We start from the raw sequence: 22847 nt of genomic DNA on the forward strand, positions 1-22847 counted from the left end.
AACCCCAAAGAATCCATTGGAAAACTGTTAGAAGTAATCAACAACTACAGCAAAGTTGCAGGGTATAAAATCAATTTGCATAAATCAGCAGCATTTCTATACTCCAGTAATGAACCAACAGAAAAAGAACTCAAGAATACAATACCATTCACAATCGCAACAAAAAGAATAAAATACCTTGGGGTAAATTTAACTAAGGAAGTGAAGGAACTATATAATGAAAATTATAAGGCCTTTCTGAGAGAATTGGATGACGACATAAGGAGATGGAAAGACATTCCATGTATATGGATTGGAAGAATAAGCATAGTTAAAATGTCCATTCTACCTAAAGCAATCTACAGATTCAACGCCATCCCAATCAGAATCCCAATGACATTCTTTACAGAATTAGAACAAAGAATCCTAAAATTCATATGGGGCAAGAAAAGACCCCGAATTGCTAAAGCAATCCTGAGAAAAAAAGAACAAAACGGGAGGCATCACAATCCCTGACTTCAAAACATACTACAAAGCTACAGTAATCAAAACAGCATGGTACGGGTACAAAAACAGGTGCACAGATCAGTGGAACAAAATTGAAAGCCCAGAAATAAAACCACACATCTATGGACAGCTTATCTTTGATAAAGGAGCTGAGGGCATACAATGGAGAAAAGAAAGTCTTTTCAACAAATGGTGCTGGGAAAACTGGAAAGCCATATGTAAAAGAATGAAAATTGACCATTCTTTTTCACCATTCACCAAAATAAACTCAAAATGGATTAAAGACCTAAAGGTGAGACCTGAAACCATAAGGCTTCTGGAAGAAAACGTAGGCAGTACACTCTGACATCAGTATTAAAAGGATCTTTTCGGACACCATGTCTTCTCAGAGAAGGGAAACAATAGAAAGAATAAACAAATGGGACTTCATCAGATTAAAGAGCTTCTTCAAGGCAAATGAAAACAGGATTGAAACAAAAAAACAACCCACTAACTGGGAAAAAATATTTGCAAGTCATATATCTGACAAAGGCTTAATATCCTTAATATATAAAGAACTCTCGCAACTCAATCACAAAACATCAAACAACCCAATCAAAAAATGGGCTGGAGACATGAACAGACATTTCTCCAAAGAAGATATACTGATGGCCAATAGGCACATGAAAAGATGCTCATCATCGCTGATCATCACGGAAATGCAAATCAAACTACACTAAGATATCACCATACACCCGTTAGAATGACAAAAATATCTAAAACTAATAGCAACAAATGTTGGAGATGTTGCGGAGAAAAAGGAACCCTAATACACTTCTGGTGGGAATGCAAACTGGTGCAGCCACTATGGCAAACAGTATGGAGATTCCTCAAAAAACTAAAAATAGAACTACCATACGATCCAGCCATCCCACTACTGGGTATTTATCCAAAGAGCTTGAAGTCAGCAATCCCAAAAGTCCTGTGTACCCCAATGTTTATTGCAGCACTGTTTACAATAGCCAAGACGTGGAAGCAACCTAAGTGTCCATCAACAGACGAATGGATAAAGAAGATGTGGTACATATATACAATGGAATAGTACTCAGCTGCAAAACAGAACAAAATCATTCCATTTGCAATAACATGGATGGACCTTGAGAGAATTATGTTAAGTGAAATAAGCCAGCAAGAGAAAGATAATCTGTGTATGACTCCACTCATATGAGGAATTTAAAACTATGGACCAAGAACAGTTTAGTGGATACCAGGGGAAAGGTGGGGTGGGGGGTGGGCACAAAGGGTGAAGTGGTGCACCTACAACATGACTGACAAACATTAATGTACAATTGAAATTTCACAAGATTGTAACCTATCAATAACTCAATAAAAAAAAACTGAAAAAAAAAAAGAAAAGAAAATTTAATCACAGAGATGCTAAGTTACTCCCCTAGGGTCACACAGCTAGAAAATGATCTTGCAGAGTAGCTTTTAATTAGTAAACCTCTCAAGCATAGAACGTATATTGTTAAGTGAAAAAAGACCTGAATAAAAAGCAGTAAATATGTTATGATCCTATTCTTGGAAAACTGGTACAGATATACTTATGAAATGTATAAAAGGCTATAAACCAAGATCTGAACAATGCTCACAGGGGCTGGCCCAGTGGCACAGCGGTTAAGTTCACACGTTCCACTTCTCAGTGGCCCAGGGTTCGCCGGTTCGGATCCTGGGTGCGGACATGGCACTGCTTGACAAAAGCCATGCTGTGGTAGGCATCCCACATATAAAGTAGAGGAAGATGGGCATGGATGTTAGCTCAGGGCCATTCTTCCTCAGCAAAAAGAGGAGGATTGACAGTGGTTAGCTCAGGGCTAATCTTCCTCAAAACAGAAAAAACCCCACAGTGGTCACTTCTGTTTAATAGGATGAGTTTTACTCTCTTCTTTTTGTTAATATTTCAGGGTAGATTGAATTTATGATAGTACGTGATACATATTTATTTTTAAAAGGTATGATTGATGAACCTTTCATGTTCACTGAACATTAAAACACAACAAAATATAAACTAACAAAATGTACCAATTTGAGAAATGTTATGATTATAGAGATTCTCTATCATACTTTTGCAGTATTTGAACATTCAAGAAAAGAAATAAATAAAAATCTAGATGCTTTGAATATTATACATAAGCTTGATCTAACACATGTGTGAAAATTTTCCTACAATCATCTAAAATGTAGACATCCTCCAAAAATTACCTCTTTGGCCACACAGGATAGTATCAGTTACATTGTCAGCAATTTAGAGATAGAAAGCGAATTTGTTTCAAAATCCAGGATAGCAATTTCTGTTGCAATGTTTTTTCATTTTACCATAGACTTTTGTAACAAAAAATAAATAGATTTTTGTTCAAAGGGGAGTGTAATAAAGCATTAAAATATTTTGATTTTGAGTATTGTTTCCTAAGGAAATTGAATGTTACTGCGTGGCCTTTGGGGAATCATTGAATCTAGGGGTATTTTAAGTATTGAAAGAGAAGGAAATCAGCACTGTTTGTTTCAGGGAGAACATTCCGTCAACAGTATGTGGGATGAACCGAAGTGGAGGAGAGACTGGGGGCAAGAATACCATGCAGATGATCAGGAGAGCAATAGATAAACAAGAGGGATATCATGTGCAGAGTCCTTAAAGAAGATGAAAAATAATAGGGGACAAAAAAGCATCAGGAAGGGCACTCGTGGATGCCAGGATGAAGGGAAAAGGTAGAGAAGAATATCAGAGCAACAGTTCCCAGGGGGCTGTTTGGTCTTTGAAGGTGTGTTTTGATTTAAGCACCTGAAAATTTACCTCTGTGATTTGGGTTAGATTTTCCTAATGGTGCAAGGAAATAAAACAACCTAAAGAGATGATGCCTACTTTTTCTATAAACTTATTTACTCTAACTTTAGGTATGCACCATTGTCTTTCTGAAGACCTTTCCCCTTCACTTCCAGGACTCTGATCAAAGAAGAGTTGTTGGTACCAACTCACTTGACCTTGTTCATGTGACTTTATCTACTCAAGATTCTCCTTCAACTTTGCATGATTCTAGAAGGGCCATATCAAATTTCTATTTTAGTTTTAGAGTTATTTGAGTTGGTATTTGATTAATATTTTTTTCTTTTTTCAGAGTAGATCAGGCTTATCAGATGATGGATTTCCATTTATTTGCTTGGATGAGATTTAAAGACAAAGTTTAAGCCACATTATAGAAGTGTGTGTGCGTGTGTGTGTTTTGAGAACCACACAGGTAATTATGCAGAGCTGAAATAATTGAAGTACAATTTTTATAAAACATAGTGAAAGCATATTTATGTATTACCTAGCAAGAAAATACTTAAATTTAGAAATATTTTTGTCTCCAAACGTTAAATTTTTAAGTTGGGCTTCAAAGTGGATAATTGAAGCTGTGTGTACTGATCTAAAATTAACTGGTAATGTCAGCAAAATAAAATGGCATTTACATAATTATGTTGATACCTTATGATGTTACTGAAGGGGATCCAATAACAGCATTTTTCACTGATTGAAACAATCACAGTCCAGAAGAGGTTGAAATCCAACACGAATAAGCAGGTCACTTGTACATTATTAGAAGATTTAAGTGACATCTAATTAATACTGAGAAATTATATACTTTTGTAGACTAGAACATACTATTGAGAAATAAATGGGAGAAACTAATCTTAATGACAAGGATATGTGGGCAGCGAATGGTTTGAAGTCAAACAACTTTTAAAACAAGCAGCGCATATTTCAATAGCTTAAGTGTCCAAGGTTGGAGTTGGGGGTATGGGTGGAGGTTATGGGAACTCACCAACTCTCTAACATTGAGGATGATAAAAGGCAAAATGTACTATGCCTACTAGTCATTTGTGGAATAATAAAGAGAAAAAAATCAGAATCCAAGGCCCCCACATGGATTGCCTCCTACCCATTTAGAATTGCCAGGGTAAGGTTAAAACAAAATTTACTTACATTTCTCCTGACAACTCAGTATTTTGTTAGACTGTCTTTCAATGTTTAGTCCATCTTCATTTTCTAACAAAGCTAGAATTCTCAAGCCTTGTTTCTTTTGGAATTGTTTTTTAAGTCTGTGTGTGGCCTATGCCTTGAGCTTACAACCAAACTTGTCTTCCCTTCCTAAGTTCCTTTTCATTCATGCTCACTCTTTCTTGTGACTTTATATCTTTGGCCCATTATGGCTTTTCAAATAAGTGTCACACTGATCACCATTTACTTAACCAATACATAACACATACAGTCTTTAATACAATAGTTGCCTCTTATCCATGGTTTTACAGTTTTACTGTCTACAGTTTCACTTACCTGTGGTCTACCTTGGTCTGAAAATATTAAATGGAAAATTCCAGAAATAAACAATTCATAAGTTTTAAATTGCACACCATTCTGAGTAGCCTGATGAAATCTCAAGCCATCCCACACCATCGAACCCAGGATGTGAATCATCCCTTTGTCTAGCCTATCCTCTCTGTATAGGCTACCTACCTGGTAGTCTCTTAGCAACCGTCTCGGTTATCAGATTGATTGTCTTGGTATTGCAGTTCTTGTGTTCAAGGTAACCCTTATTTTACTTAGTAAAGGCCCCAAAGTGCAAGAATAGTGATGCTGACAATTCAGATATTCTCTTACTGTGCCTAATTTATAAATTAAACTGTATCATAAGTATGTATAGGCAGAAACATTGTATATATAAGTTTTGGTACCATCTGCTGTTTCAGGCATCGACTGGGGGTCTTGGAACATATCCCCCACAGAGAAGGGGGGGACTACTATATGCTGTCTACTGAGCTAAACACTTTACAAATATTAACCCATTTGATTGTCAAAACAACCTTATGAGAGAGACAGCTAGTAGCTTAATTGCCTACACTTTAACGATGCAACGAGCAAACTGAGAATTTGAAACTTGCCCAATTTCCCACAGCCAGTAAACAGAGTTCAATCCCAATTATTGTGACTCCAGAGATTATGCCTTTAACCCAGATACTGTTTTCTTCCACAGCAGCACTCACCCTTTAGGTGCCCTAAATTAAGTGATTCCGTCTGAGCCCCAGATTACACCTATACTCTTCTTTGTAATCAGCAGAAAATGGGAGAGTTTTAATAAATGCAAAAATGACATACAGAGAACATTTTTAAAAAGGCCCAGGCTTATAAAGTTCATCAGATTTCTACCGTGCACCCTAATTTGTTAATCTTGGGCACTATTTTACAGTTGCATTTTAATTCAACTCAATTTTTGCCAAAAAAAAAAAAAAAATCCTAGGTACTCTCAAATAATTTGGGGATATTCTGTGGCAATATTTGCAAACCTCTAGTTGACAATGAAAAGCAAACTTTGCAGTCCAAGGCTTAATTTCCTTTGCAAATGAAAATCATGAATTGGGAGAGATTTAAATATTTCAAATATATCACATTTTTACTTTAAGAATGAGTATATTAGGTCAAGTGACAGGCTAAACACAAACCATTTAAGCACGTATGTATACATATATATATATATATATATATATATATATATAATACACACACCATATATATACCTATATTGCCATGATTATTATTCCCATTACTGTGATGCTTATTATTATTAAAAAATTAATTAGTCATGGTTGCCTGATACAGGTATTGACATATTGGCTGTAGTTGTCTGATCCATAGCAGCTGCTGGGCTCTTAGATCAAGAGAAGCCTTTGCTGCCACATCAGACAATAGTCTTGTGACAGCTGTTCCATGTTCGATTGAGGGAGCACAGATGAAAATAACAGTCTCTCCACGCTTGTGAGACTACAGTTGAAAATGAGCAGTTGTCCCCCTTCCAGACAACTGCTATCAAACTCATAGAGCCTTGAACTAATTTGCACCTGCCCTGCACTAGAATGAGGCCCGCAGAGTCCTTGAGGCTGGCAAGCTCTTTGCTACTGAAACGCAAGAAGGGTCCGTATTCCTTTTCTGAAAATTCAGCTGTTAGAACCAATAATTGTACAACCAATGATAAAAACTGCCTCAATGATTTTGCTCACTTTCTATCATAAAATATCTTTGTTTTGTTGTGTGATATATTTTCCTTATGGATAAATTTTAAGAATAGATAATAATGACAAAATGGAAGTCATCAATAATCCTATCAAATAGATATAGCCTTTGCTAACATTAACGTATTTATCCTTCCTATAAACTCACAAATGCACACACAGAAACACACATTTTTAGCTACACAGAAATATGAGGTTAGCATACATGCTTTATAATCTCTTTTTTCATGTAACATTATCTCACAAAAATGTTTTCAGGTCAATAAATATATCTCTTTTTTACCAGGAGTAAGAAAACTTTTTCTGTAAAGGGCAAGATAAAAAATATTTTAGACTGCTGGCCAAATGGTCTCAGTAACAGCTATTCAAATCTGCCATTGTAGCTTAAAAGCAGCCATAGGCAATAGTTAAATAAATGAGTGTGGCTGTGTTCTAATAAAACTTTATTTACAAAAACAGGAAGTGTGCCAGAATTGACATGCGGGTCATAATCGCCCATCCCTGACCTACACTATTATTATAAGGTTGGCATAAGCTTCCATAATATGGAAATGGTATGGTTTATTTCAGCCGTTTGCTCCCATGGGATTTCTGTGTGCTGTCAGCCCTTTATTGTTATAAAAACTCCTGCACTGCCAAGGATTCCCCTGCAGGCATTCCTCTCAGTGCGGTGGCTAGTATCCCTGAGGGCCAGCTGTCCTATTAATTAAAAACTCTCCCAGCCTGGCTGGACTTCCAGGCCTTCTCCTTCCCAGCCTGAGGGCTTCTGTGGAGTTCGGATTTCCTCCACTATGTTGTCTCAAGTGTGTCCCATTTTATCAGAGACGTTAATTACAAGACAGGATCTCATGGGTGTGCTGTTTTATTATGGTCATATCTGCACATCATTTTGCAGACATTCTGCAAAATATTCAGCATTTGCATGGTTCTTTTACATAGCTTGGAAGAATGATGAACTTGATTTTTCATGTTTTCACGTTTCCTAAGTCCTAAGAAAGGGATGGAGAAAGAGTCAGACATTTGTCATTCTGACTCCTGCAAGACCTGTCCATTTGATTTTTTTTTTTTTGAGAAAAATTAGCCCTGAGCCAACGTCTACTGCCAATCCTCCTCTTTTTGCTGAGGAAGACTGGCTCTGAGCTAACATCTTCTTTGTGTGTGGGACAACTGCAACAGCATGGTTTGACAAGCGGTGCATAGGTCCACACCCAGGATCCTATTGGGTGAATCCTGGCCCACTGAAGCAGAACATGTTAACTTAACCACTAGGCCACTGGGCAGCCCCCTGTCCATTTGATTTTCCCGGACATGTTTCTATTCTAATGTCATTTAAAAGTGCATTATTTGAACTGTATGCCAGCTTCTGCCTTTCTGCATTGGAAATGGTCAATAGAGAATCATCATTAAAGGTTTTATTTCTGCCTTCTTGTTTCTAACTCATGTTTTCTTTTTCTTGAATTTGTTAATGAAGAGAAATATTTGGGCTTTTTTTCTATCCCTCTTAGGAATATTTTTCATTTGTTTTTGCAATTTGTATCGTCTATCTCAGGAGATTCTGAATTTGAAATTCGATTATTTTGTGATTTTGAGTTTATAATTTGTGGTGTTTTTTTAAGTCAAAATTTGTGCATTCCACAGAGATTTAGGATGTGCTTACCCAATACCCAAAATGCCCGAATATGGTGTAATTTGATACAGACTGCTGCAAAAGAAAATAGTTTGACCTAAAAGAGAATAGGTTTGTCTTGTATGAAACCTTGTCGATGTACATGCATTGCCATGGTGATAGATGTCAAAAAGTGGGGATGATGGAAGACAGGTGGGAAAATGTAATGGCAGTTATTTCCTCTGTTATATAGTGTATGGACTAAGAAACAGTGTCCCAAGATGACAGAACAGTACATAGAGGTTTATGTATTTTATTTCAAATGATAAACAAAGAAATACTGATCTATAAAACTCATAAGAAGAGTGGAGTTAGTATGCAAATATGAACTACATTCCTCAAATTGAAAGGAGCTAGTAAGTTGATACTGTTTGAAGTTAAAAGTCCAGAAGTTGAGGTAGTACCCTGTTATTGAGAGTTATAGCAGGAACCAATGTAGTAATCAAAATAGAGTTGAAATAGTTCTCTTAGGACTGGAACTAAAATTGAGAAAGGAAGGTACTAGTGTCTTTCAACTTTCATTTAGTATTATTTTCACCATTTGAATCTTTTAAACGTGAATTTGTATTGAATTTTATTAATAATGAAAGAAACATCACATTTAACATCAGGTATTGTATTATAATTATTGTTTCTTTTTAATCTTTTCCTATACAGATGCAAATAAAATGCCAAAATCATATATGTGTGTGTGTGTATATATATATGAAACTAAATTATTAAATTTTATAACAAGCACAAGTCAGAAACATTGATCATATACAGAAAAAGTCTCTCTCACATTTGTTAATAAATGAAAGTATAATAAGCACAGCTGGGAAGCAAAAAGTAACTAGTAATTTATATTTTAGAGAAAATTTCATGTTGGTCTCTGACTAATTTATATTTTATTCTATAAGATTTCAATACCCAAAGTAGACTAGAAAAATGTATAAAAGCAGAATATAGCTACTATTTTAGAAAAGTATATAAAATGAAAGATTTTTAATTTATTTTTAAGATGATTAAGAACATTAGGAATTCATCCCATCAATTGCAGTTCATTGCTTGGCATTTAACTTTTTTTTTCTATTTTGTCACTTTATAACCTGATCGAGGAACAAAAAAGTTTATTTGAAAGTCAGGGTCACATGTATTGAACTCTCTTCCAGATATAGTTGCTTCTCATATCCTCAACTTGGAAAGGTAACTGCATCACAGAAAATTGCATTAAGTTTATCCCTAATTGGCCTCAGGTTAACTGCTTTGGGCAGGAGAGGAGGAGAGAGAGATTAAGGATTTATCAGCTGCAAAAGCTGAATAGTCATTTCAATACTAGTGGTGTCACATTTGCATACCATTTTGGGATATATCTGTTCCCAATGCCTCAGGTGAGACTTAATGGAAACTGTGGAGTTTAAGGTTTTGCAACACAAGGCCATCAACAATATCCCAAAGCCCTGGTAAATTGCAGGAGAGCTACTGCAAGGAGGTCCCATACTATCCTGATGTGAGCTGTTGTCCCTGCCACCTGTCATTGTTGAGTGACCTGTCAGATGCTGCAGGATGCAAAGGTGCACAAAATTTGATTTCCGTTGTTAGTTGATATATCACAAAGGCAATGCATATTAAAATTCTTTTAGAAGAAATCAAAGCTTTGACTTGGCAATTTCACTTAAAAGAATTTGTCTTATGTACATAATAAGAAAATTACAGGATTAGCGATAATATTGAAAAATTGAACCTAATTACATGTATATCCACACATCTGGGATTGAATAAACAAGCTGTGATGCATCCATGCACTGAATGATATGCAGCCATTAATTAAAAAGATGTGGATGTGGTCATAACACATGGTTAAGTTTAAGGAAAACGTAGATTTAAAAATGATTTGATCCATTTATACACACAAATATACACACATACTGTTATTTTGGCTTAGCTATACTTTCCGAATAATGTATACTGAATCAATAGCCAGGATTTTATAGATATATTTGTAGAATCTTAGAATGTATAGGCTTATTATTTTATTATGAGAGCATAAAAGAGATACTTCTGGTTATGCTATTTGAGGATATCACTTTGCACAATTTTCAGAAAACACAACATCCACCTTTTTTTACTTTAAGGTATCGTATGAAAAAGTCATCTGCCAACTTTTAGTAGCATAACAAAGCAATGGTTTTAAGAGCTTGGCAGTAACACATGGATATGCAATGAAAATTTTAAAACTTGCGTTGACTTTTAGGACTATGCCTGTTGAATATTAAATACCTGAATTTGCTAGTGCCTAAACCTCTTCATTCAGCATAATATATATAAACTTTAGAACTATTTTAAAGGCACTCATTTTATTAAATGAAGAGCAAGGTGGAGAAAGAAGTTGACTACAAAATATTTTGTTTTATAATCAATTATTTTAGCTACGACCTGTACTGAAACTTTGTCTCTAAGACTTGTGAAGTTAGGAAAAAGGTTGTAAGTGGGATTGGCATTTGAATGTTTTGATAATTTGAGCTCAAGCACACTTTTTAACATGTTCTCAGGAATCTCAAATTCATTTGCAATTTACTTTTATGTAGTATACAGGATTTGCATTTGTAACACAAAAAAATAAAAGAAATTTGACAGGAGGTAAACAAAACAGCTTAATTCATATATAAGTCAACAAAGAAAACTAGGCAATTGGTGTTGAAGTAACTAGTTTTGAGTTGTAAAAACAATCATTAAATAATCTCAAATAATTGAGCTTTATGTGTATCTTTTCAACCCGACTTTATATGGTCCAATGTTCTCAGAAACTAATGTGCATTAAAAGTGTTCCTTCCTTTCATATATATACGTGGCGTGGTGTTGCTAGTATGAAGAATTAATCCACAATGAAAGAATGAAAGGATAGGCTTATTTAGACTGCATAATTCTTGGTATATTATAAAGGGAACTTAAAAGACATTGTAGCAGCTGCATATTGCTGTGATGCTGAAAGCTATGCCGCTGGTATTTCAAATACCAGCAGGGTCACCTATGGTAGACAGGTTTCAGTGGAGCTCCCAGACTAAGACAGACTAGGAAGAAGGACTTGACCATCTACTTCCGAAAAAATTGACCATGAAAACCAGTGAAGCATTGTCTGATACAGTGCCAGAAGGTGAGAGGATGGCACAAAAAGACCGGGCAAGGTTCCGCTCTGTTGTACACAGGGTCCCTAAGAGTTGGAATCGACTGGATGGTACGAACAACAAAAAAATGGACACAATAATACCATTTGCACAAGGTTATTTTAAGGAATAAATGAGTTAATGTCAGGAAAGCACTGAGCATAATGCCTGATCACATAGGAGTTGCTCAGCACATGATAGTTATTACATTAACACAATTCTTCATTATTGTGGCATTACCCCACATCGTCTGGCAGCCATTGGAATAAACCAGAGAGGCAAGAGGCATCTCTGTCTAACTTGTCTGTCTGACTTCTGTTCATGCTATGTCTCAAATATTTTTTCAGGTACATCATTTGACTATTCTTTTTCATTCATTTATGATCATTTTCATGGATAAAAGTAGTTCCATTAAAGTAGCCTAGATGATGGGCCACTTGCCATTAAACTCTACACTTCTTCCTTCTGGATTCAGGAACTTGGCACTCACTTATCACGAGAGCTCTTTTCACTCATTCAACGAATTTTTGTTGAGTGTTTCCCACGTGAGCAGCACCGTGGTAAGATGTGCTGAGGTTGAAGAGATGTGGACTTCAGGACACTAACCTGTTGTGATAAAGTCTGAGCCACAATCAGAAGTGCCAGGGTCCCACCGCTCACCACTTGCAGTGGACACGTTTGTTCTAGTTCATCACTTTTCCTTCTTCTCTATCCAAAGGAGTAGGTAGAAGCCTTTATCATGTTAAAAAGATAAATTACAGGGGCTAGCCCGTGGCTGAGTTGTTCAGTTCACATGCTCTGCTTCAGCAGCTGGGGGCTCACTGGTTCAGATCCTGGGTGCAGACCTACGCACCACTCATCAAGCCATGCTGTGGCGGCATCCCACATAGAGGAACTAGAATGACCTACAGCTAGGATATACAACTCTGTACTGGGGCTTTGGAGAGGAAAACAAAAAGAAGTATAAATTACAACCACCTTCTCTGCTAAAATTTGCTGGCTTTGGTCAAATCTACTTTCAAATACATATTGATCAACCTGTGACAATTAGACTTTATTCTGGAGAAGAAGAAAAGATTTGGGGTTTTATGCAAGTGACTGAAATTTTCAGCTTTATGTTTTAGAAAGATTTCCATGGTAACATTACAGAGGGGGCAGGGCAGATACATAGGCAGGAAAACAAGGGCTTGAACAGTGACAGGGCCTAGCATGGATACTCTACCCAATTCAGTAGCTAGAAGCTTCTGCCTGCTTTCCTGAGCTATTTCCGTCTTTTATCCTCCCACCTCTGCCACGCTTAGTGGCTTTCAACCAAAGGTTAGGTTCCACTAAGAAACACTGTATTGCCCCAACATTAACTGCACACAAGCGGCTCTGTCTCCTACCTTCCCTAAGATTTTTCTAATGGCACTTCCCCCAAACTCATTCCACAGACCTAGGAAAGGGTGTGTGTGCAGACATTTCACTCCAAATTACTGAAGAAATCTCATCAAGGATGTTGGGGTAGATTATAGCAGCTCTACCTGCTGTTGCCAACACAAGTCCCTCAGCTATTGAAAGAGTTCCCATGGGATATTACAAATCAGAGAAAGAGTAAGGAAACATTTATTGCAAACACCTCCTCTCCCCAATAAAGTAGGGACAGTGCTAGACAATGTTATCTGTGTGTTTCATTTAATCCTCACAACAATACCGATAGGCATCTTCTGATTTCCAACCCCATAATTTGTTTAGAGGAAATCTTGAGTCCTCCTATTAGTGCTTTTGAGAGCCATTTGCAAAGAAATCAACATGTGAATTATCAAGCTTAGCAATTAAAAGTAAATATATAAATGGGGCTGGCCCCGTGGCCGAGTGGTTAAGTTCGCGCGCTCCGCTGCAGGCGGCCCAGTGTTTCGTCGGTTCGAATCCTGGGCGCGGACATGGCACTGCTCGTCAGACCACGCTGAGGCGGCGTCCCACATGCCACAGCTAGAGGAACCCACAACGAAGAATACACAACTATATGTACCGGGGAGCTTTGGGGAGAAAAAGGAAAAAATAAAATCTTTAAAAAAAAAAAAAAGTAAATATATAACAAAACTGACTTTTAAGACAACGATTAAATTGATCTAATATTTCTTGAAATAAATGAAAAGAACCAGAAATGATATCAGGATGCCACGTTGAATCCAGACTGAATAATATTGTGACACAATTCTTTATCTTTGCGTTAGATTTATATTTTATTGCTTTAAATTTGGAACTCATTTTTGGTGACTTCTGATGGAAATCTTGCTGCCCTGATGTGAGTTTGCAGTGATGAGGAGAAAGGTACGTCTTTATTTCCATCTATTCCTCTATCGCTCCTCTGATGCGTGGAAAATGAGCCCATTTCTGCTTAGCTCTCTTTTTCTACCTAGATCACTTAGAAACTATGTCTAAAATAGTTTTTAAATGATTTCACCTGTTCCCATTTCTGTGAGTCTTCCATAGCTTTCATTTTTTGAGGCGTTGCTAAGCGATATCTTAACTTTTCTTCATTTCTTGTGATTCCTTAGTTTCTCCGTGTTGCAGATAAATTTTGAGTAGAGGTCACACAATATGCCGTTTCTACCCTGTGTTTGAATCTCTCTATGGCCCAAGTTTAATATGAAGAGAATAGGATACTATTCATTTTCAGTTCTATTAGCAAAAACTCTGCCTAACCATTCAAAAGTAGGGAGAAATATAATTACATGAGTGGATTGCCAGCTGCCTCCTGCACTCCCCTTCTGTCTCGTGGGACAGAATAAAAGTGTCTGCAATTATAGTTCAAATCTCAGAGGAATATTAATGTGATAGTTTTAGCAATAGCTTTCTCGTTTTTTATAAAGTTGTGTTAATAAAAAGAATGGCTCTGGTAATTTGGCAATATTACATTTTGTTATAGTAATTACTACTTAATATAGTCTATGTGACATAATGACATAAAAAAAATCTTCCCAGGATATACACCATTCCAGGGTAAAACCTCCTCAACTGCCATTCTTGTTTATTAAATATTTTCTGACAATATTTTATGCTGATAGTGCCAACTTAAATTCTTTTTAGCAATGCTTTATTTCTTTAGCTATGGTGTTATATTTTTCAAATTTAATTACTTTAGTATGTAAACTCAAAATTAGAAATTCTCAACATTAAATGGTTATAAAATTTGGAAGGATAAAACTTATCCATTTTCCTTCAAACCTGTTTAAATATGTAAAGCTAAACAAAAAAGCAATCCTAAAAATTTCATGAAGTGTCTATTTCAGAGTATACTGAAAATGTGGAAAGTATATTTTTCTATGATAGGTTTATATTTGTACTGTTAACCCTAGACAAACTGGAGAGTCCAAGTAGCTTTAAAAAAGGCATTGTAGGGCTCCTGTTAAGGAAAAAAAAAAGGAAGAATTCTATTTAGAGTCATCTAAAGTGCTTTTCCATTTACAGCAACCATATTTTTATTATGATTTACATCCTTCTTTTAACTTAGTATGTATTCCTATTTTTAACTATGAAGGCACAGAAAGCACAGGATACCACAGAATACAAGTTCATATTCTAATCAGGTAGGTGAGGATAATTGATAAGCACAAAATGAACATAGCAATGTACACATTTAATATAGGCCTCAAATCCTTTTATAAGAAGTAGTCATTAATAAATGATCTGCACGCATATTATTTGTGTCTGATTTACATACAGCAGCGATGGCTACCATTTTGTGAGAGCTTCCTTTGTGCTAGATGCTGTACTAAATAGTATGCATGGTTATAATTTATTCTTCACTAGAACCTTGTGTGCTGTTTATTATAAACTATAATGAATGGAGAATTGAGCCACATATTAAGCAAATTACTCCAAAATTACCCATCTAGTCTTTGATAGAACTCGGTCACAATCCTAGGTTGTAATGCTAAACTGTCTTAACACTTATTTTGTCACCTGCCTTTTATATAAAAATACCTTAGGAATCTGATCAAGGTTTAAAATATTTCTATTTTTCATCTAAATAGTAGCACCAAAAGATTCATACAAGTCTTCTATCTATGATAACAGTTCTGATTAACGAAAATGACTTGTGAATAATGATTTCTACAAATTAAATATAAAGTAATGCCATGTTTTCTAAAAGACATTGCTTTTATGTAGTCTATTAGACTATGTGGGCTTCAAATAAACTTTTAAAAATCATCGTCATCTCACATCACGTCCTCACACTTGGTGACAATGTGTTGTTATGTTTCCATATATCTGTCAACATGTTTTCTTTGAAAGGTTAAAAGTATTTCTTTTCAATAAGTTATAATGGATAAACCCCTCTGGATTTTCTGCCCACCTTTTAGAGTCTCAGTGTATCTTACAATGGATAATGTGACAGTTTCACTTAGAGAGGCTTTTATTTTCCTGCACTCGATCTTAGAGTTAGATGGCTGAAAGTAGCAAATATTATGCCTCCACACAAAAAGGAAACAGTCTCCCAGTTCTTCCAGTCATGAGACTGAATTTTGAAGAGTCTATTGTCTAGTTCAGGAGTCTTTTGTGAATTGTTTTATTCAAATATCTTTCACACTTACAATGTGGTAATGAAGGAATGTAATTGTGATATTTACATATATGTATATGTATACCTCATGTGAGATAGATATATTATGACAAGTAGGAAGAACCACTGTGCATTCCTCTTCCTTGTCAACAAAGCTGGTCTGCATCATTGCCAACAACCATGTAGAGTGTCAAATTAACAGTTGAACTGTTATTCCTATATTTGTTTTCCTAATTTTTTGCTTTAGCCAAATTGTAAATCTCCCTCTATGTCACTAAAAAGAGAACACTTTTATACAATATATGAACATATAATGTTTTATATAAAGATCTTTATACCTCATCTTTTGTATATTTTAGAAATCATGTTAGGTGCTTCTCACAGACCTTAATCAATAACAAAGGTTTATCACTGTTAAGTTAGAGTTACAATTAGTAGTAGGGTAATTTCAAGTGCCAACAAAATTCCATTTTCTTTTTGGAAAAATAGTACAAACACAGCACTGTTTTACTCAAGTTATTTTTCCTCTGTAGTGATAGCAGCAGGACACTGATGAATGTAAAATTAATTAGTCAAGGGGCTGGCCCCGTGGCCGAGTGGTTAAGTTCGCGCGCTCCGCTGCAGGCCGCCCAGTGTTTCGTCGGTTCGAATCCTGGGCGCGGACATGGCACTGCTCGTCAGACCACACTGAGGCAGCGTCCCACATGCCACAACTAGAGGAACCCACAGCGAAGAATACACAACTATGTACCGGGGGGCTTTGGGGAGAAAAAGGAAAAAATAAAATCTTTAAAAAAAAAAAAACTTTATAAAAAAAATTAATTAGTCAACTGTAAATGTCATCAGATTCACTTGTGGAGAGGGTTGGCCAATGCATTTTCAGTTCATGATCTTGGTCCATCACCTATCCTGGTTGTTTTCAACTCCGGTTTTGCATAAAAACAGCTTCTAGAATTTTCAGGAAATATTCATTCTTAGATTCCATTTGAGATGTTGTTTTACTCAGTTGTAGCAAGATCTGGGAATTGATTTACAAAGTTCCTTTAGTGGTTCTTGTCTGAAATAATTTTTAGAACCACTTGTCTATCTTAATTAGATGGTCTTCATTTCGTGATAGGTCCACACAGAATTCTAGGCGATGTTACTCTCAATGACTGGTTAATCCACTTGTCTCTTGATCTTGGATTATTTAAAGGCAGAATTTAGTCTCTTCTTTTTGAGTTTCTTACAGATCACATGCTCATCCATCATACTTAATTCCTAAGCGTTTTGTGTCTAATTAGAAATTTAAACCATATCACCTGCTTTGGGGAATGATGCAAGATTTAAAAAAAAAGCAGCAGCAGCAGCAGCTCATTTTCTTTTTAAGTGGGTAAGCCTTTGACCACGTGATCTTGTGTCAGTCCTAAGGTGACATTGTAATCATAAGGTACTGCCAGTTTGGGTAATTTGGAGAACTTAAAATTGATGATCTAAGGACAGGGAAAACACTGAAGTGCTGCCTTCAGGGGCAACATCTAGATGCTTCTGAAAAAATGGTAGCCAGGCTTGGTAAGAGAAGAGCCCCCAGGTATAAATAGACCAAAAAACAAGCCAGGCTTACTTAAGCCCTGGGGCCCAAGATGTAGAAAGGAAGCAGAAAACACTGGCTAGTGCATGCACGAGGAGAGTCCCTAAGATCAACCTTCTAAGTTCTGTCTGTAGTTTTCCCTTTCCCCCCAACACTTGATTTATAGAGAAAACATCTAAATAGAAGGTACTAACCTCATCAGGTGTAAAATAAAATGCAGGGGCTATAGAATAATTAGAATGATCTCTGTAAGTCAAATAATCAGTCTCATTACATTTTAGCAAACTTATTATACAACAAAATTGGTCCAACAGTCTATTCTTTTTTACTTACTATGATGCAAAAGCCATATAAAAGAGGAATTTTTTTAACAGTAAGAGGTAGAAAGGAGCTTCTGCAGCCTGCTTGTGACAGCTAGAATGTTTGAGGAAAATCTCCACATAGATGCAAAAGAAATATGTGGCAAAAAACAAAACAAAACAAAGACCCACCACCAACAACAACCAAGCGAGAGTATAGAGGAAAACCCATTCCTTACCTATTGGAGCTGTGATGAGGCTCAAGGGCAGAGAGACGTCTCTTCTGTGCTGATTCCAGGTCTCATCTTACGAAACAGAAAGAGGCCTGGCCAGATCCTTCCCTCCCAGCTCTCAGAAGGAACCCATCCTGCTGACACCTTGATCTCAGACTTCTACCTCCAGAGTTGTTAGAAAGTACATTTCTGTGCTTTAAGCCACCCAATCTGTGCTACTGGTTACGGCAGCCTTACCCATCCGCTCTAATGATGGTCAAGTCGTGTAATTGGATATATTAATTTGTCAAGGTTATTCTTGGAGAAGGAATTTCCCTGGACCTGCTAACATGAGCCTGAAAGTGCTGATCCACATAAGAACTCCTAATTGACTTCTCAAATTACGTAGGCTTTTAATTTAAGGAAAAAATATATGTCTTAGAAAAATTATGAGTAGCAGAAACTTTTCTGACTAAAAAAGAGCTTTTAGAGGCTGGCCCAGTGGTGGAGTAGCTGAGTTTGTGCGCTCTGCTTCAGCAGCCCTGGGTTTGTTGATTTGGATCCCAGGCACAGACCTATACACCGCTCATCAAGCCATGCCGTGGTGGCATCCCACATACTAAATAGAAGAAGATTGGCACAGTTATTAGCTCAGCAACAATCTTCCTCAAGCAAAAAGAGGAAGATTGGCAACAGTTGGTTGCTCAGGACCACTCTTCCTCACCAAAAAAAAAAAAAAAAAAAAGAGGGAGAGAGAGAGAGAGCTTTTAATATAGAGAGAAACAAATGTTAGGAAATAAACTCCTTCTGCTGTATCTAATGTGATATAAGAGAATACTGTAGTTATGTTCTTAAATATGTGAAAGAAAAGAAATCATGTTTGCTTTAATTTAAACACTTAAAAAGAATGACCATATCATCAATTCTAGAAATAGTTTATTAAATTTATAACAAGTGACAGTGATGTAAGCACTATGGCTAGAAATGCTAGTATTATTGTAAATATGTAAAGTTGGCTGTATCCTAGAAATAAGACAATTTTGATCACCTGGAGTCATTTTATGCTTATAAATTTTTCATGACCATTAAGCAAATGTACTTTGCATTACAACATTTAAATATCTCTTAAATGGAACACGTGGGTTAAATGTAGGAAATAATTGTATGTACTGAATGTTTGTTTTGATTTTTCCAGCTTTAAAATATAGACGCTGGTAAAATATAAATCCTGTGTGCATTACCCATTGCAACTGAGCTCAATTCTTTTCCAGTGTCATTTCGAGTTCCCTGTTGCCATAGTTGCTGCTAAGAAAATGCGTTTTTCCAAAAGATTTATAAATAATGATTGCAATGTTTTTAGCTCTTTGTAGTGAAATACAATATCCAAAGCCTCTGAGAAGAATATAAATCCAAGCACTAGGGAGCCATTCAGGTCACACTTGAGTCTTGTTACAAGTAGGGCAAGAAAAGTGTCGCACTGGTATCCATTAATGTGCATTCTCCTGCCCACTCAAAAGATAAATTCTGTGTACTTAGGTTCTGAAGACATATATAAGACTGTCTTTAAGCTTTATATCTGCTTTCGTTGCTCCAACATCTTGTCAAACAGAAAAAGGTGGCATTTATTAACCCTTTTCCTTTCAAATATTGCTTGCTGTCATCATTCTTCTAAATGGTAACTTAAAAGACTTAGTTTGTATGAACAAGTTTTGCCAATTGCTTGCATTCTTAATGTCTCTGAAAATTAGGTAAATGCTAATTTTTAGTGTTACAGGGAATCAAAGATCTCTACATTTGATAAGTTGATTTTAATTATGACTCCATATAAGTTGAAAATAAATATTCAAGCACCATTTCCCTCATTTTTTTCTCCAACAATCAGCACTATTTAGTAATTGAATAATTCATTAAGTTATCCTACATATAGTACAAGCCTTCTGAAGTACAAAATGTACTCAAAAAACAAAAAAGCTGAAAGCAGAGAATAATGATAACCTATAAATGTCTACCATCCAGAAATAAGGAAAATTTTAATGTTTTTGATGTACACACATACACATAAATCTGCACATAGGTACACACATCTGATAAACATGTATGTGGCATAGACACACATATTACTTGGCTAGTCTAGGCTATGATGCAGTAGCAAAACCAAATTTCAGTGAGTTGAAAAAACAAAAGTTTATTTTTCCCTCATCCTTATGCTCGACACCGTCAGCTGGAAGAGTTTACTTCCCTTGGTTACTCAAGGACCCTAGGCGGGCAGAGTTCCACCATCTCATTGTGAGGCGTCAGGGTTTACCCTGGCAGGGAGGCGGGGCTGGTGCTGCAGGCTCCCACAGCAGCAAGCAAATGTTTTGGCCGTAGTCCAGTAGCCACAGGTAGTCACATGACCCTGACTAATGGCAAATGATGGGTAAGTGTGCTCTCTCATATGTCCGAAAAGAGGATAAATGGCTTTGAATAAGCACTAGAAAGATCACCCACAGTGTTCTTCTGCACAAATATTCATTCTCTTCTTTCTTCTCTTATTCTTTCTTATTTATGCCTCTCAAAAGTCCATATATATATAGTAAACTTAACCTTTAGCTTATTTTTATCTTGTTCAATAGTGTCAATAATAATAATATTTGCACGTTAATAAGTAGATATCTATATCAATAAGCAGATATCTATGTCATCATTTTAGTGTCTCCCTGATTCCATTATATGGATTTGTAGAAAAATTGTCCACTTTATCCACTTACCCCTTCCCTGGTTTTTCTCTAATAGGTTAAACCATGCGGTGTTTACAGTGCTTGGCAGATAGTGTGTCTAACAAATCATATAGTTTAAAATTCTCCCTCCTGTCTTGTATATGTTTTCATTTGGCACACACTAAGTTCTTAACAAATCTTAGCTCTTATTATTTTGGGTCATAATCACCACTTTTTTCATTGGAGTCCCATTTTTACTACACCTTGTGAAAACTTCTCAATTTCTTATTTGAGGACATTTTTTTCCTCCTGATTTTACGTTTTGGTTCTACTTCCCCAGCTTGCCATACTTTCCTCTGGATTTCCATGAGCATTTGAAAAGGAAAGTAATCAAGTATGCAAGCTCAATGTAGCACCTTGGTACAAAACTGAAAATTTTCCTCATGACACAATAAGGCATATTTTAAAAGCATACTGGACTTAAAGTCATGTGATATGGATTTAGTTTCCAATTCTGCTAGTAACTAGTGATGTGTTTTGGAGAAATACTCGAATGGAGCTGAATTTTTATTTTACCTTTCAAAAAAAAAGGAATAATAACAGATTTGCCTAAGACTTATTAAATAGAAAAAATATAGATCACATGTAAAATATAATGGCCACTTGATGAAGGTTTGTTTGTTTATTTTCCTCTTGCTCTAAATTTTTCTATCTGAAATCCTGAAACACACAGAAACTTTGCTAAGTATTCGTATGTGAATAGTGTTATAGTACTTTTTGATCTTTACTGGAATTATTTAAGTTGATCTCATTGGAAATAAATAAAAGACACCTATGTACATACAAAAGAAATTCTAATTTTATGGCTTCTTAAAATTTGAGCTGTATTTTTGAATTAAGAATGTATCAAAATATACAAGGTAGAATTTGAGGAACAAATAGTATAAATTAATAGTAAAATTATTGACTTTCCATTTTCCAATTCTTTTAACATTACTTAACACTTTATTTTTTACTCACAAAAGTCCACATTTTACACCAAACTAGTTTGGGTCGTGCCAGCATTTTAATTAACCCCAATATGCTTAACAGAGGGATGTAACAAAGACTTATCCCCACTCATACAACTACTGTTTTTCTTCCATCTCCTACCTGTGTAATAAAATCACAAATAATTTTTCTAGTGTTAAGAAAACCTACTAACAGCTACTAAATACCATCCTCTGGGCACACACTGTTGAATAGGGCACTGTCCCTACCTTTTCCAATTAGGAGAGAAAGTGGAGTTATCTGTGGGCTCTGATAGCAGAAAAGGGTCATGTCCCCCAGCAGCAATGCCCTCCTGTATGAGGTATGTCTTAAAGTGAGATGGAAAGATGCCTGAGCTGGCTGATCACTGGGAAGTCAGGAGTCATAGACATTTCTGGCAGCAGATGCAGCAAGAAGAACACAAATTCCAACAACTGTAAGTCATTGAGTGTGGCTGGAGCATTTAAAAAATCCTGGAACTGTAGGAAAGGCAAGAATAAAGGAAGCTAGAATTATAGGTAGGGCCATGTGAAGAGATTTACATACTAATCCTAGAGTTTGGACTTTGAAAGCAATGGCACACCATTGAGGATGAAGTCAAGTACCCAAGGAAAATTATCAAATGCATGTTAACCATGCTTCAGTAAATAACATGTGATGACTGGGAAAGGACTGTCACTGCTACCGGCGATATTAGCATCCACGTTTGTGTAGGCTGGGATTTTTATCTGCTCCAGCATGTCTCATGAATCATGAAGTTTAAGATTCTCCTTCTAGTCTTGTACATGTTTTCATTAATTTTCATCCTGTTTTACTTCACAAAATATTTAAGGTTGCTTACAAAGCATTAAAAAATTAAGCAATCAAAGTCAACTGATAAAGAAAAAGTAAAACCCTTCCTAATATTATGATAGGGCAGTAATTCCTCCTGGATGTTTTTCATGTGCTTTCCCTGAGGGATTAAGAATAAATTAACTAGGAGCCAGTGGCCAAGAGAAAAGATGAAGGAATACTATTCTGAGAAATATGGAAAATGGCGAAAGAGATTAGTAATGTGTGGTTCTTCATATTAAACAGAGATTCACCTCAGAGTTTGGAAACATTGAGATGTTT

At 36.1% G+C, this 22847-nt stretch overlaps 1 protein-coding gene and 2 long non-coding RNA genes across 4 annotated transcripts in view; 2 read left to right on the forward strand and 1 right to left on the reverse strand.

Annotated features, from left to right (window-relative positions):
- The window catches only part of LOC138917835 (uncharacterized), a 79063-nt gene extending 60785 nt beyond the window's left edge, over positions 1 to 18278 (reverse strand). Inside the window, exon 1 of the long non-coding RNA XR_011426355.1 lies at positions 18034 to 18278. This is a non-coding gene — a long non-coding RNA (uncharacterized lncRNA). The remainder of the gene's footprint in view (positions 1 to 18033) is intronic.
- The window catches only part of LRRTM4 (leucine rich repeat transmembrane neuronal 4), a 750627-nt gene that overhangs the window by 247674 nt on the left and 480106 nt on the right, over positions 1 to 22847 (forward strand). The gene's annotated exons all lie outside the window — the stretch shown is intronic.
- LOC111768057 (uncharacterized) overlaps positions 20310 to 22847 on the forward strand; it is a 58847-nt gene continuing 56309 nt past the window's right edge. The window contains exon 1 of the long non-coding RNA XR_002800048.2: positions 20310 to 20425. This is a non-coding gene — a long non-coding RNA (uncharacterized lncRNA). The remainder of the gene's footprint in view (positions 20426 to 22847) is intronic.

The sequence above is a fragment of the Equus caballus genome, chromosome 15 (genome assembly GCF_041296265.1).
Source record: "Equus caballus isolate H_3958 breed thoroughbred chromosome 15, TB-T2T, whole genome shotgun sequence".
In the NCBI taxonomy this organism is placed as follows: Eukaryota; Metazoa; Chordata; class Mammalia; order Perissodactyla; family Equidae; genus Equus; species Equus caballus.